The sequence below is a fragment of the Sminthopsis crassicaudata genome, chromosome X (assembly GCF_048593235.1).
Source record: "Sminthopsis crassicaudata isolate SCR6 chromosome X, ASM4859323v1, whole genome shotgun sequence".
In the NCBI taxonomy this organism is placed as follows: Eukaryota; Metazoa; Chordata; class Mammalia; order Dasyuromorphia; family Dasyuridae; genus Sminthopsis; species Sminthopsis crassicaudata.
Window position 1 is genome coordinate 7,823,556 of NC_133623.1, and position 14,111 is coordinate 7,837,666.

General features: G+C 46.5%; 1 protein-coding gene across 7 annotated transcripts in view; it reads left to right on the top strand.

Annotated features, from left to right (window-relative positions):
- HTR2C (5-hydroxytryptamine receptor 2C) overlaps window positions 1-14,111 on the top strand; it is a 152,281-nt gene that overhangs the window by 98,304 nt on the left and 39,866 nt on the right. For 5 of the 7 annotated variants that reach the window (XM_074277319.1, XM_074277318.1, XM_074277315.1 and 2 more), the window contains exon 3: window positions 2,649-2,691. The gene's annotated coding sequence lies outside the window, so the exon portion shown is untranslated. Of the gene's footprint in view, window positions 1-2,648; window positions 2,692-8,607; window positions 8,818-14,111 lie in introns of all 7 variants that reach the window. The other 2 variants (XM_074277322.1, XM_074277317.1) reach the window with 1 other exon arrangement.

A 14,111-nucleotide genomic window follows, 5' to 3' on the forward strand; every position in this document is an offset into this window, starting at 1 on the left:
TTACCTTCTCATAGCCTCAGTTTCTTCATCTATAAAATGGGACCAATAATAGTACCTATCTCACAGGATTGTTATGAAAATCAAATGCAATAATATTTGTAAAGCACCTTACAAAAACTAGATAAATGTTAGCTATTATTATTATCATTATTTTTGTTGTTATGACTGTCGAAATAGTTTGTAAGTTCCTCCTGAGTAGGAACTGTGTCCTGTTTTGGATACCCCTCTTTTAAAAAAATGTATCGTGCATGGTCATTGAAAAATGTTGGTTGATTGCTCTGAACATTGTGTGTACCTGAGGGATGTAACCAGATTGTCACATGACTGGGGACAAAAACTCCAGCAGGGAGGAACCAAAGGGTTGTTCAAAGTTAAATTCTGGAGAGATGTTTTCGCCTGTCCTTGGCAAGTAGAGAACAAGCACTTTTTATCACAGAAGGATGCAGTGGGATGTCTCAACATTCTTAATTCGGTTTTAAGCTTTAATAGACTTTTGAGGCAGCCGGTAGTATACAGGTGAGGAACCCTTTTTTGGCCAAAAGTCTCCAACAAGTCAGGAAGTTGGCTAAAGAAGGAGCTTGTGTGGAATCACTTGTTCCAAAAGCATTAATGAACCCAACTAGTTGTGAGAGGTCTTCCCTTCTTGAAGAGGGCGAATGACTAAGAGATAAGTTTACTCAAATTCCAGGTCGAGTTTTCATGCAAAATAGAAAGCATCTTCATTTGTGGGCAGGGTCGCCTATTTTCCAAGTAATATTGAGCCCCGAGAGCCCTGTCTGGTTTTTTTCTGTAAATTCTATACTTCCTTTGATGTAAATACAATTTGTTTTGTTGGGTCCTTGCATAAAAGGGGTTTTAAATCAGCCCCTTCCTTAATTAGTAGCCCAAACGAGTTCAATTATGTGAGAGTAATGTGTTCACTACACATCAGAAACCTGCCTATAGAGATTTCAGTTATACAATGCCTGGATTAGAGATTCATAGAATAGTTTTTATGTATTAAACCTGACTGTAAACTCAGTGGGGTTTATCCCAGCAGGGCTGCATACCCCCACTAGTCTGTTCAGGTGCCCAGCATGAGACTCCATCAAGGACATAGACTACCTTAGCAACAGAGAAAAGCCATTTTCCTAATCCTTTAATTCTCAACCACTAGTTGGCATTTTTTGCAAAAAAAAAAAAAAAAAGATTATACAATTAAATCTTGTTATAATTTACATGACAAGTAGCTGATGGGAGGTCCGGGTTCTAGGTGAGAAGACTGGGTCAAACTGACCATTTAGCAGGACGCATTAGCATAAAAACAAAGGTTATCTTGCCCGCTGCCCTTTCAGTGGGCGATACTCTCTTGCTCCCGCTGATTGGCCCACGAGAACCAAGGTCACAACCTTCACTCCAAACCTTCTCAGGCCTCTCATCCCAAACCCAAAGAGGCCTAGTCCTGCACTCAGCCAGAAGATGAGCAGAGTAGCTAATCACTGCTAATGTGGTCCTTCTTCTGATCCAGATAGCACTGCCTCTCTCTGATGAGGGATTGTGGTGGTAGGGATTTCAGGCACAGTGACAGGCTTATGGGGGAGCTGCCCAAGCCAGCCTTTCAATCGCCTTCAAAGAAGCCCATTAACTTCCTTAACTGAAAACTAAAGAGGGGAAATCGGCCAAGCATGAGTTAATATCAGGAGTTGGAGTGGGAGCTCACGCCTGACTCTTGGCCCCTGCTTTCCCACCATTCCAGAACACTGATGGCCTGAGGGCTTGCCTTTTGCCTTTTTGGTTTCCTTTCAGAAAAGTGTCTGCTTTCTGAAACTCGCTAATAATTCTCATCAGAATTTTTTATGTAGCAGAAGTGATCAGGGAACTACTGATCGACTGGAGTGGGGCATCTTCCATGGAACTGGATATGCACCATAGCCCCTTAGGAGATGTCCCAGTCCAGCAAATCAGCCCTGCGACATTTCCAAAATCTTGTGAACACACTGCGTGGTGTATCTGTCTTTAGTGATTTATCTCCCATTAGCAACCTCGGATAAGTTTCTAAATGTTTGTTGAAGCTGGGGGGGGGGGGCAGGGAGGAAAGACAAGGATCAAAATCTGTGACTGTATCAGCTTAAGGAGCTCCCAGTATGGAAACTCCCTCCGCTGGTGCAGATAGTAACTCTGGAACTGTAAAACATTAGAACCTCTTAGTGTTTGGGGACGCCAAGAGGTTGTGGGATTTACCCATCGTCGCCCGGCTGGGCTGTGAAAGAGGCAGGGCTGGAATCCCTGTCATCGCCACTCCAAGGCGCTCAGTCTCTCTCCATCACATCACGACGCCTCTGAAATTTGCCAAAGTGATGATAAAGACTCCACAATCCTTAATGTCCTTTTATTCTCTATTAGCGGTCAGAAATCCCTAGCCCATTGTGCACAACTGGGAGGACGTGGAAGCCAGTGGCTAGAGTGCTGCGTTTGGGAGTGGCGTCCCAGCTCGGAAACGATGGGGACAATCAAAACTCTGTGTGCACGAGCTCCCGTGCCTGCAAAATTGAAATTGGGGTGGGGGTGGGGAGCAAAATCTATTGTGAAATGTGGGTTGCAAAAACCAAAGATAGCCGTCAAAATTCATTTTGCTAAAAAATTGGACTAACACCGTGCCTTTTTCACAGGTTTGTCGGCGGAGCACCTGGATCTTTTCTGAAGAAAGCAAAGGTATGTCATTTGCCTTTATTGATATTGTCATCCACCACCTCCATGTCCATTTGTAAACATATCCCCCCTCCCCATTTCAGAAGTGCAGATTGGTGGGATGAAAATCAAGTGATAGAATGCAGCCACTTAGACGGAGAGAGGTTGAAAACCGGGAACCTTTTTTTCAGAATACTAAAAACCCTAAAAGACCTTTTAATATTGGAAGTTTGCTCAAAATTGCTTGATAGATACATAAATTGAGAGATTTGTTTTGAGATTCTGTTGAGTAGATCCAAGGATTCCTCCTTGATGACCTCGACAGTGAAATCAAGTAGAAGGTTACAGAATTTAGGCAGGAGGACTGAGGCATTTGGTTAGGTTTTCTGTCCACAGAGACATGGCCATCACTAAATGGGTGTCTCTCAGAAATCATTTTTTTTTTTAAAGGAAAACTTAAATGTCATAGAAGTCACATGACCACAAAAAGGGCTGGGGAGAAGAATTTCGATAAATGCTATATAGACAAGGAAGAGGAGGGAAAAAGCCACTCTTGCTAGTGACAACAAATAGGGAAGTCTTGGCAAGGAAAGAACTGTTCTGTATCTTTTAGGCTCCTTGGCCATTCACGCTACTTCCTGTGGTGTGGAGGAGGAAAAGTATGACTTATGCAAAGGGATTGGCCTTTATGTCTGTTCAACAAACTGAAGGCAGGGTTGGAAGTGAGCTCCCATGGATGAGGGGACAGCACAGGCGAGGGAGCACTGGCCCTAAAGACCTAGAACTGGCCTCAGATCCCATGTGGCTCCGATGTTTTGCAGCCCGGGCAAAGCCCTTCACCTCCACACGTGTCCATTTCTCCCCTTGCATCATGAAAGAATTGAACTAGGTGGCCCCTGAGATTCCTTCCACCTCTCAAAGCAAATCTCCAAGACAAGTTACAGAGGAGCACTAGACATCAGTGGAGGGAGTTTCCACACACTGATGAATCCAAAAACTAAAGAAAGTCAAATGATTATTGCCTTGGCCTCGTAGTCCTATTGAAATGGAGCCCAGTGACCTCTGTCTTCTTGCCTTTCACATGCACATATTATCATACAACTCAATCACCTTCTGATAATAACTTAAGATCAGGGTGGGGTAGAGATTGGACCTGTGAAGTCATTGCTCTAGGGAACTCCCAGGTGAGGAAATTCCCTGTACCAAGGCCTGCCTTTCCTTTTTCCTCAACCTAAAATCTGTAGTTATCTAGAGCACTAAGAAGTGAGCAGACTTGCTTTGGGTCTCCTGGACTGTATGGATTGGGGCAGGACTCAACTCTTGTCTCCTTGGCTTTATTTACTGCTTATGGGAAAATACTTTCATGGGGGAGAACTGTGAAGAAATTAGGCTCGAAATGAACAAGTTCTTTGGAAAGAGTGAGAGGTTTTGTTGACTAACCCCTTGCGGACTAAGTACCCCCTGAAATGTTGCATCATGAGTGGTTTAGAGAGTTTGGCCTCTGGATACATAGGCAGGCCCCCCTGAAGCTTTCAAAGGAGGGATAACTTGGTCTCACTATGGCCATAATTCATTGAGCTCTGGAGCCAGTTTTATTAAAAAAAAAAAAAAAAAAAAAAAAAAAAAGACAATTCTTGCCAGACCAGGAGGATGTACCTGTGACTATTGTCAAGGGTTTGCGGGGCCAGGCCTACATAGCAATGACATCCCAAAATGTCATGGCAGCTGAAATCTGCCACCTTGAAAATCCACGTCTTCTTTCTTGGTTTAATAAATTCGAAATGGCCTGTTGGGAGGGAGGAGGGAGAGAGGGAGAAAAAGAGAGAGAGGGGAGGATGGGGAGGGAGAGAGGGAAGGATGGGGAGGGAGAGAGAGGAAGGAAGGTAGGTCATTTCAGGGACTATGTGCACTGGCAATTCATTACGTTCATTTGTACTTCAGTATGTTCCTTTACTGAAACTGACTCATGCCAGCTTTTCCTCTTGATGTAGCACCATTAATTCTAATGGCACTTTTGGAGTTTGACTACAAAGCTGGAGAAGGAGCATTATAGCTTTTCCTACATCCTGATTCTTATTCCCCCAAATGACTTTTAGCAGAGATGAACAGCCAGGACAGAGATTCATTTCTAAAGGAGAGAAATTGGTGCTTAAGTACTATTTTGTACTTGATACGATGGAGTTCCTGGTTAAAAAAGAAAAAAAAAATAGTGGGGATGTCACAGGGGGAGACATTGGTCAGAGGTTCTGTATCTCCAGGTTCCGGGATCATTTTTATCCTTAATGCCAGCCCAATACTATATCCCTTGGCCGTAGGCCCCTTGCCTGGCATTAAGACCTGATTCCTTGGCTTGCTTCCGATTTCCCTACATTGCAATTCTCCCAACTGTCATCTTTAATCGATGGGGAAATGGATCACTTTGGAAACAAATAATGTCATGAAAACATTCCTGGTTGCTTTAAGGCTTCTCGGGTAGCTTGCTGCAGTTTTCAGAGAAAATCTTAGGGCAAAACTAAGGCAAATTCAGTGATCGAGCAACTCCACTCAGTCCCCATTGCTGGACCTCTGGCAGCCTTTCCTTTCAGGGGCTACTGCTTCTGACACTTCCCCAACTGGGGGAAAAAGGATAGAGACAGTTCAGTTCTGTTCTTACTTTCCAGGTGGAGACAGAACGTCCCAATCTGCTGCTGCTACTCTCACCTGCTTCCAAATTTATTCTTAAAAAAAAAAAAAAACACACACACGTCTTTTCTACTGTCTCCTCACCAGGCCTTTGATGGTTGGGAAAAAAAAGAAAATGACAGAATGTATTCATTCTTTACACAGTTTTGAACTTGCCTTTTGTGTTAAATTCAAGGCTGGTCAGCTGATCTCACCCCCCCAGCAGATGGTTTTTTGGCCAAACATAGCCTCAGCACAGGCTGCCAACCAAGAAAAGGGGCAGAGCCCACTGAAAAAGAAGGCTTGAGTCTTAATTTTGGTTTCTGAACATACTTGAGCAAGAAATCGGGACTTTGGGTTTTCTGTTTTTCTATGAGGAAGGAAAGCAGAGTCATTTCAAGTTACGCTTTGTGATTTTGAAATCTTTAGGAGGCCCCGTTTCAGATGGGGAAGGGCCCTTCGGTCATTGAATGGGGCTGAGGAGATTGAAGCAAAGAGAATTTCCGTCCTTTGCCTCAGGTGATCCAGCTAGCGGCGTTTGGGTTCAGGTCTTCCTGACTCCCGCCCCCAGTGTGCTAGCGATCTTTTTCATAACTTTGGAATGGATTTTTCCAAACTATGTAGCAATTGTGTATTAAGGTTTATTTCAAAACAAAAACATTTCAGGCTTGTCTTTAGAATGCAAATTGCCAACAGGGAGCCACTGTGGAGGCTAGGCCTGTCTTTGTCCCAGGCCAGGGCAGCTTCTCTCTCCATCTTCAGGTACCAGGTTCTCCACTGGAAGTGCTTTCTGTTGAGTATTACGGATCCAGAAATGAATGCTAACCCCATAACCCCCTAGTCAATTCAATTTTTCTAATCATGGGCACTGTCTCTTCTGTGACATCAAATGACAAAAGATGGCTCTTCAGTTCTGCATGCCTTAGGGAACCTCACCACCCAGGTCCAGGGCGTTGCTTTTGTTTAGATGTGCCAGGGAACGAAATACTCACTTCTCTGAGGCATATTTTGGAGAATAATGTAACGGGTTCTTTATCCCTTAGAGCCGAAATGTATTGAGCAAGGCCTATAGTTGAGGATTAATGAAAGGTCTGAACTCCAGAATCTGACTTGTCTACGTAGCTGAAAGCTATTGGTAATTCGGTGGGGAGAGCCCCAGTCAGTAGGCCGGAACTCATAGCTTGAGAGCACTGACGGCAAAAATCGAGTCCATGTTGGAAGAGTGGATCGGCAGAAAGAGCATTCAGATTTCTGGAACTGAGTTAGGCCGGAAGCAGGACTGCTTGTGGGGCACTGTGGAAGAGATTCTCACTCAGCTGGAGCTGCAGGCCACTGGCCACGGAAGGCCCACCTGACTCTGTGGTTCCAACACGCCTTTGCTTTGAGATGATGGTTTTTGCTTCTGGCTTGAGCGGCAGAAGGAACAAAAAACGATCTTGAGCCGAAAGCCGAAAGTCATTGAGAAAGTGATCCCGAGGATTTGGAAATTGGAAAGAAAGCCGGACATTGAATTCAGAGGGAGAAAGTTTGTGAGAATGTGAAGAAAAGTAGCAGGACACAAAGCAAAGGATGATGAGTTAAAAGAAGAGAACCAGAAGGCAAAGATTGCAAGCTGAAAGAAGAAGAGGAGGAGGAGGAGGAGGGGAAGACTTAAGCTGGAGGAGGAGGAGGAGGGAAAGACTCAAGCTGGAGGAGAAAGAGAAGAAAAGCTGACAAGACAGAGAAAAGGAAGTGTGGATCCCGAGATTCTGACAGGGTAAGAAGATGCTACCGAGGTGAAGCGTTCTCTTCAGGGGAACGGTTTACCAGAGCTCTTTGGCAGAATGGCTAAGACAATTGACAATAGCTAGGAGACTTCAGACGAATCAATATCCCCTGCATCCCAAGGAACGATGGGGTGTTCCTAAATGACCGAGCCAGAACAGACTGAAGGCTTTGAAAAGAAAATAAAGAAGAAAAAAGGATCTGAAGACACGAGGATCCGGGCCTGTATCAAGATCTGAAGCCAGATAAGAGGAAAGGAAAAGGGGAACCACCACCATGTGGAGCTGAGAGACTCATAGCAAGCTCATCCCAAGGAGGAGGAAGTGAACACTGGGAGGAGGAACAGGAGTTCGCACAGGCAGCAGCTACTTGTCTTCTAAGTGATGGACATGGAGGGGGGGGGGGCTGCTTTTGTAAGGGGCAGAGAAAGGAAAGAGATGGAGGTTGATGACTTCCTGCTGAGAGCCACCGAGGTAGCTAATTGTAGACCCGCTGACTTTCTGAGACACGGGTGAGGGAAAATTTCCCCAGACTCGTCAAGCCTTCCTTAAGTGGCTCATGTGGCTGATAATGAGACCCCAGAAGGAATCTAAAAAGCTTTGTAAAGGATGAGAAAATCTTGGTCAAGAAACTAAGGACTGCAGAAGGACACAGAGAAGGACTTCAGAAGAGAGATAGCTGGGACAAGTGAACTGCTGAGATTGGGCAGCGAGGTGGGGATTTCTGAACCGTGAGTTCCAGTGTAGGAATGCCAGGTTCCTGACTACAAAGGGAACACACTTCCCAGAGCCCCGAGACGACAGATTGGCCTGACAGTTCTGGTCCAAAGGGCTTCTGATTGAAAATGGGGAGGGGGAGGAAGCTAGCATCCTCTACAGAGAGAATAGGGGAGAATAGCCAGTGTTTCTATGGGATGCTTTGACATCTGCACATCGCTTCGCTTTTAAAATGCACAGCAACCTTGCAAGGTTCAGAGAGATAGACTTGCCCATAGTCATGGAGGGAAATGAGTACCAGGGATAGGAATTTAAAGCAGGCCCTTCTTAATCCAAGGTCCTTGCTCTAACCACTACACCAGACTGCCCCCAAGTTTTCCCATGCTAATATTCTCTCTCTGCTTCAGCTGCTTGGTCAGTTCAGATTTCAGAAACCCTGTATTTGAGTTGGAATATAACATCTGAATATTATATTCCAGTGGGCTATGAGAACACAGATAATCCCCCCCCCCGCCTTGGCCAAGTTTAATTCGGGGAGCAAAACAAACACTAAACAGACAAAGCAAAATGTGGAGGAAAGAGAGTAGGAGCAGAGATGTGTTTAATGAGGAAGTCTGGAGTCTTGAAAGGGCTGCTGTTAGCAACTTTCTTCACTGCTTCTAACCTGCTGTCATGTGTACTTACGCTCACGCCATTGGTTTTTGCGAGTTCTGAGTCTTGTAATCATCCCCATTTGACACTTGAGATTTTCCCAGCTATTTGACAGCTGCCTATTCTGTTGTGTTTGTGTCTTCTCCAGTGGGACCCTATCCAGAATGATTCCATTACTTTCTCCCGTTTTATTATTTTTATTCATGTTCTGCTTTTTTTTCTGTTGGGGAGATTTTCTTTTCCTTCTTTTCCTTCTCTACTTTGGCCTGGATCGCTTGCTTTGAATAAGTTCGCTTCATTTGAAAGTGACAAGCAGCAGGCAGCCCTTGGAGAGCCATCTCTCTGCTTTGGATTGAAGGTAGGTGGAACTGGCTGCTCGATTAGCATTCAGGTGCCTGGTGATATGTGCATATTTCTGATTCTGAGGCTCAGGTGCTCAAGTGTAACCACCCATTCCCAAGGCCATCAAAACTCCAGACTCCAGAGGCATGGCTCTTTAGCATGCTCCTCTGATGAAAGGAGACGGGGTCTAAGGCATCCCTGTTACGAAAAAGTGTCATTTGGGACAAAGAGAGACTAGGGACCGAGGGGGTGAGACTAGAGCAGGATGAGAAGATGAAGGCCTGGCCAGCCAGGAGAAGGCTGAGTCCAAGGTCAACGGGTCTAGTTAATGTTGGCTTTCTGGGAGTCCAGATTTGCCCCGACCTGGCCTCCTTCTGCCTCTGCTTAAATCTTGGGAGGAATGGCTGCCTGTGAAGGCCCAAATTTAAGCTCACTGGCCTCTCTTGCCTTGGTCTGGTATCTTTGACCTAAGGTGGCATCCTGCCCTAGCCCAGGCATCCAGCTAAAGGAAATGGTCCAATGCCTTTTTCACCGTAGAGATGGCCTGGACCATGGACCAGCAAAGTGCTGGCTTTGTCCCACTGGGCTGCCAAAGGAAGTCATAAGGGCAGGAACTCGGTAAGCTAGAGAGCCCTGTCAGTGGGAAATCAACTGATGTTGTACACTGCTTCTCCCCAACTGGCGACCGGTCACATGGCCTCATTGTGGCTGTGGTAGCAAAATCCAAGTCCTAGCGGGACTCGCTGAGCCGGTCCGGCTTTGGGGAGAGGCCAAAGGTTACCTTCAAAGACCAGATTGCGTTGTCCCTCCTCTGGGGACATCTTTGCCTAGCTGAGGGCACAGAAGCTCATGACAAGGCTGGTCACAAAATGGCTCACAAAGAGCCTGCCAGACAGGATTATTAAGGTCTGAGTGAGTCGAGGAGGAAGGCTCAGAGAGTCTGAAGGAAAATAGCTATTCAGGGCAGTCATGGGCAGGAGTCAGAGAGGCCAGCTCCTATTCCTCCATCTGAGTGATCTGGGACAAGTCTGCCCCTGTCTAGACCTCAGCTTCTTCCTCTGAAAGAAATGAGGGAATGGATTAGATGACCTTGAAAGGGCAGCCCTTCCCCCTCCAAACCCCCTGATCTTTATCTAGGCCACAGGGAGGGGCGTGTCGCCCCTCCAGTTAGCTCTTTTTCTGCTCAAAGGCACATGCCTGTCCCCATTATTCAGTCCTGTCTGTTGATGAAATGGGTTTAATCAGTAGGAGAATGCAGGCAAGCACAACGAAATAAGCATGATCTATGAGGGAACCGAAACTCTTCTAATTATCTAAAAAACACTAAAGCTTGCATTAGGTTAAGCTCATTTTCATTCCAGAGGAATTACAACATCTTCCTTCTAAATGGCAACTATGGCTTAGCTGCTTCATTTACCTGCGTGTTTGGAAGTCACGCTGAAGTGCCTCAGCAAGCCAGGGGCCCTCGTTTATCAATAACGCCTTGCGTGGCAACAAGAGTTAAGAGCTCAGCAAGGGAACCTCAGGAGCTCTCCTTGCCCGGCTTGCCCCGGCAAGATGGCCCCAGAAGAGGGAGGTGGTTGTGGGCCCACTAAAAAGAATAGAGGAAAAGGAAGCACGGGGACAAATTCATCAAATATCTATCCCCGAAAAGACTCGGGAAACATTGACAACCCAGCCTGTCTCTTCATAGAACGAGATCATAGATTTAGAAGTCACCTGAATCTCCCCCTCGTTTTCCAGACCATCACTGAGATCCCACATAATATAGAAACGGGAACTCGAGCCCAGATGGAGACCAAGACTAGTCCTAGATCATACAGCTAGTAAGCGGCCATTGGGTTGTTAAGCATCTGTTAGACAGGACTCAGATCCAGCTCTTTGTCCATTGGGCCAGGATTGGTGGCTAGCTGGGCCATCCTTGGTTTTGTTTACTAAGATGTCTGTTCAGATTAAATTTATGAAGTATGAGGATCTTCAGGCTTCATGAACAGGGCTTTTGCAACCAAGAAATCCCCCAATTTTGGTTCCTATTGAAGCCAACGGCTTGGATGTCTGATCATGACAGAGTGAGTCGTGATTTTTGTCAACTGGGTTTTCCTTCCCCAGTGGCCAGAAAACGGCCCTCCCTGCTCTGTTGCTCCTTAAACATCAGGTCGAGTCTCTAATGTTTTTTTAAATAGATGCAGAAACATTTCAGAGGCCCAGAGAGATTTTTTCCCCAGTCAAATCGATTCTAAAGGAAGAGAGAAAAATGATTTGTTTCTTTGAAAACCCGGTTAACATCTAAAGTGTAAATGGAATGATTACCCTCTAAGCTTTCTTGTCTTACGTAACTTTTCTTTTGCAAGAGAAAGTGTTGCCAGGCAACTCCAGTAGTGCCATCGATAAGAGCATTGGCTTGCTTTCTAGAAAGCTTGTATTCTCTCAGTTTCCCACCCGGTAGAGACAGATGGATGAATGGTTTCCTTGGATACCATAACTTTCTGTGACCTATAGATAATTGGAATGGCTGGACTATTAGTTATTCCTTTCTTTATAATGTGGTAGAGTGCTGAGCTGGGCTAAGTGGAGGAAAGCACAGAGAATTTACAGCTTTTGAGAAGAAAAGGTCTGAGAAAGTTACGGTAGACTCCTCTGCAAAGGAAATTATTCATGGTTTGACCAATCTTGAGGAGAGACTTAGAAATCGAGAATTACATCATCTCAAATTGGTCCTTTCTCAGTCTCTTCCTGTGAACCTAGTCTAAGGTAAGCCCAGTGAATAAGACCTAAGAGAGGGGCTTCTCTAACTCTGACCACTTACCCGACACCGCTGACAGTGATGGGGGAGGGTTGAACGGGCAAAGGCATCGCAGTGGGGGATTGGAAGGTGGATTAGACTAGAAGGCCTGCTCTCCTTGAACATGACTGATGAGACAAAAAAATGAAAGGGGGGGGGGGAAGGTTCTTATGAACTGATACAATCGGCCTTGTGACCCGGCCCAGGGTTTGAGGATGTTTTCTGTCACCAAACGGGGCCAAGCAGATATGGAGCCTGGGAAAGCGACCCCTCGGATTAGCGAGATAAGTGGGAGCAAAGACAGTTAGCTTCCTTCTTGAGTCAGAGTGGGATGCGGATCATTATGAGCTACTTTCAAGCTTGAAAATCAATTTAAAACTGAATATTCTCATTTATTAATTTGGTGAGAATGGATTGGCTTTTGTTGAGTATGCATGCTATCATTTAACTCTGGCATTCGTAGTGGGGCAGGAGAGTTCTCTCCGAGCACGGGGGCAAGGAGAGAGAGCCCTCGCACCCAAGCCCAAGCCCTCTCTGAGCTTTTCTGTCAATTAATTAGGCCCCTTTTCAGCACCGTAGCAGTACATTGGGCTGTCTAGACTGACTCCTGGTTCAGTGAGAGAGCCAGAATTTGTTCCCTAGCTCCAGATCTCCATTCCTAGAAAAATGGGCAGGTCCCATCTCCTAGGAAATTCACTCAGAAATGGCGTTGGCCTTTCCTCTCAAACTAACATGCGTTTCTTTTGTCCTCGGCTCAATTGCTCATGTTGGAAGTCACTAATTCTTATGGCCTTTTGCAGCCTGATATAAGGCAGATGACATAGTGGCAGGGAAAGGACTCAAGCCCCAGCCAGGATTTAGCAGGGGCTCTGCTTCAGGGGGCTGCTTCTGGCCCCAGCCTCTCTCTGAAGCATCCTGACAAAGTGGAGGGAGGAAGTGGGCACGCCAGTCCTAGCCCGCTGGCTCCGAGCAGGTCCCCTCCTCTCGGGTGCCCTCTCCCAGCTTGCTAAGACAGCTCCTTATGGGAAAATTGTCTCTTTATATTGGTGGAGGCAGTGAAATCCCAGGTTCAGTAGGAACTGCTATTGGCATTCATGGTGGGGATGATTTGGGGGATGGTCATAGGCTGTAGCGGGGAAGGTTATTGGGTTTCCATCTGGAAAACGTCATCGTAAATCCTGGCACTGTCAGCTGATGACTGTGTGATCTTGGGTAAATTACTTCCCTTCTCTGAACCTCTATTTCCCCATCTGTAAAATGAGTCGAGGACCTCTAAGTTCCCTGACAGCGCTAAGGGTCTGATGTTGCAGGCATGGAAGTCCCTGCCCATATTCTCCTCGCTCCCCCTAGTTATCCCAGTGCTGCCATGAGCAACACTTTTTCTAAACACTTTTGGAGAATGACGACCCTATTAGATGGTCTGAAGGCACCCAAAACAATGTGACCCCTTAGGTAATTCTGAGGGCCTGTTTAACATATCTGACAGTGGGATCTGCAAGGAAGGATGGAGGCCGTTGGAGCTGGCAGATCATCCCAGGGCATTTTCTCTCTGCTCATTGGTCCCTTGGGGGCCACAAGTGTAGGATGGGTGGTAGACTTCGGTGTCATTCCCCCCACAGTGTTCTCTGAACTCCCCAGATTGAGTCTGTAAAAGGGAAACATTTGAGCTGCAACTGAATGAATCATGTTCTTGGCAAGAGTGGCCATTTCTCAGGCTCAGACGAATGACATCAGGCTTCTGGAGATGAGGAGGACGGCCTTCACGGCTGGCCTGCAGTAAAGCCTCACATGTGAATTCCCCAAATGTACCCACCCTTGTGAAGGCCCCCGAAGGAAGCAGTGCTTTGGCCTGGAGTCCTTGCCCAGCCATCTGGCCCGGCCTCCCGATTTTAGAGAGAAAATTGAGGCTCCAAATGGGGAAGAGACCTGCTCAGAGACAGGGGGAGAGGAGGCTGAGCCAAGACTCTGACTGCAGGTCACAACCCACTTGAGGTCATACAGCCCTCCATATACATAGCTTCATTTGAATTCTGGGAGCTGGGACAGTGATTTTACAAAGGAGGAAAGAGATGTTCAGAGAGGTCAATGGGCTGGCCTGGGGAGGAGTAAGAGAGGTCATCTGCTGGTGTAATAGAGCCGGAAAATAGCCAAGGTGGGATTTGAACTTGCCCCTTCCTGCCTCTAGGAGTCCAGCACTCTCTCCATTGCCTCCGTAGCCATGAGAGAGGCTGTTGTCTTCCCTCTCTTAGCCCTGATTAGTAGCATCTGGAGCATTTTAGCCCCAAAAGAAAGTTGTCCCTGGCTCCGTGTGGCTCCCAGGACACCATGCTTGGGTGTTAGTAATATTGCACTGAGTGTACCCGACCTCCCTCTGTGCTTTCAGCATGAGTCCTGGCCCTTTCTCATGACCGTAGCGTGGCTCTTGTCACTATTGGGAGTGACGGGACTTTAAGACACTGACGTGGCCTCCCACACGCCCATTCCTCAGAGCAGTCACATCATTAGATGGGACCAAAAGTACTTGGAGG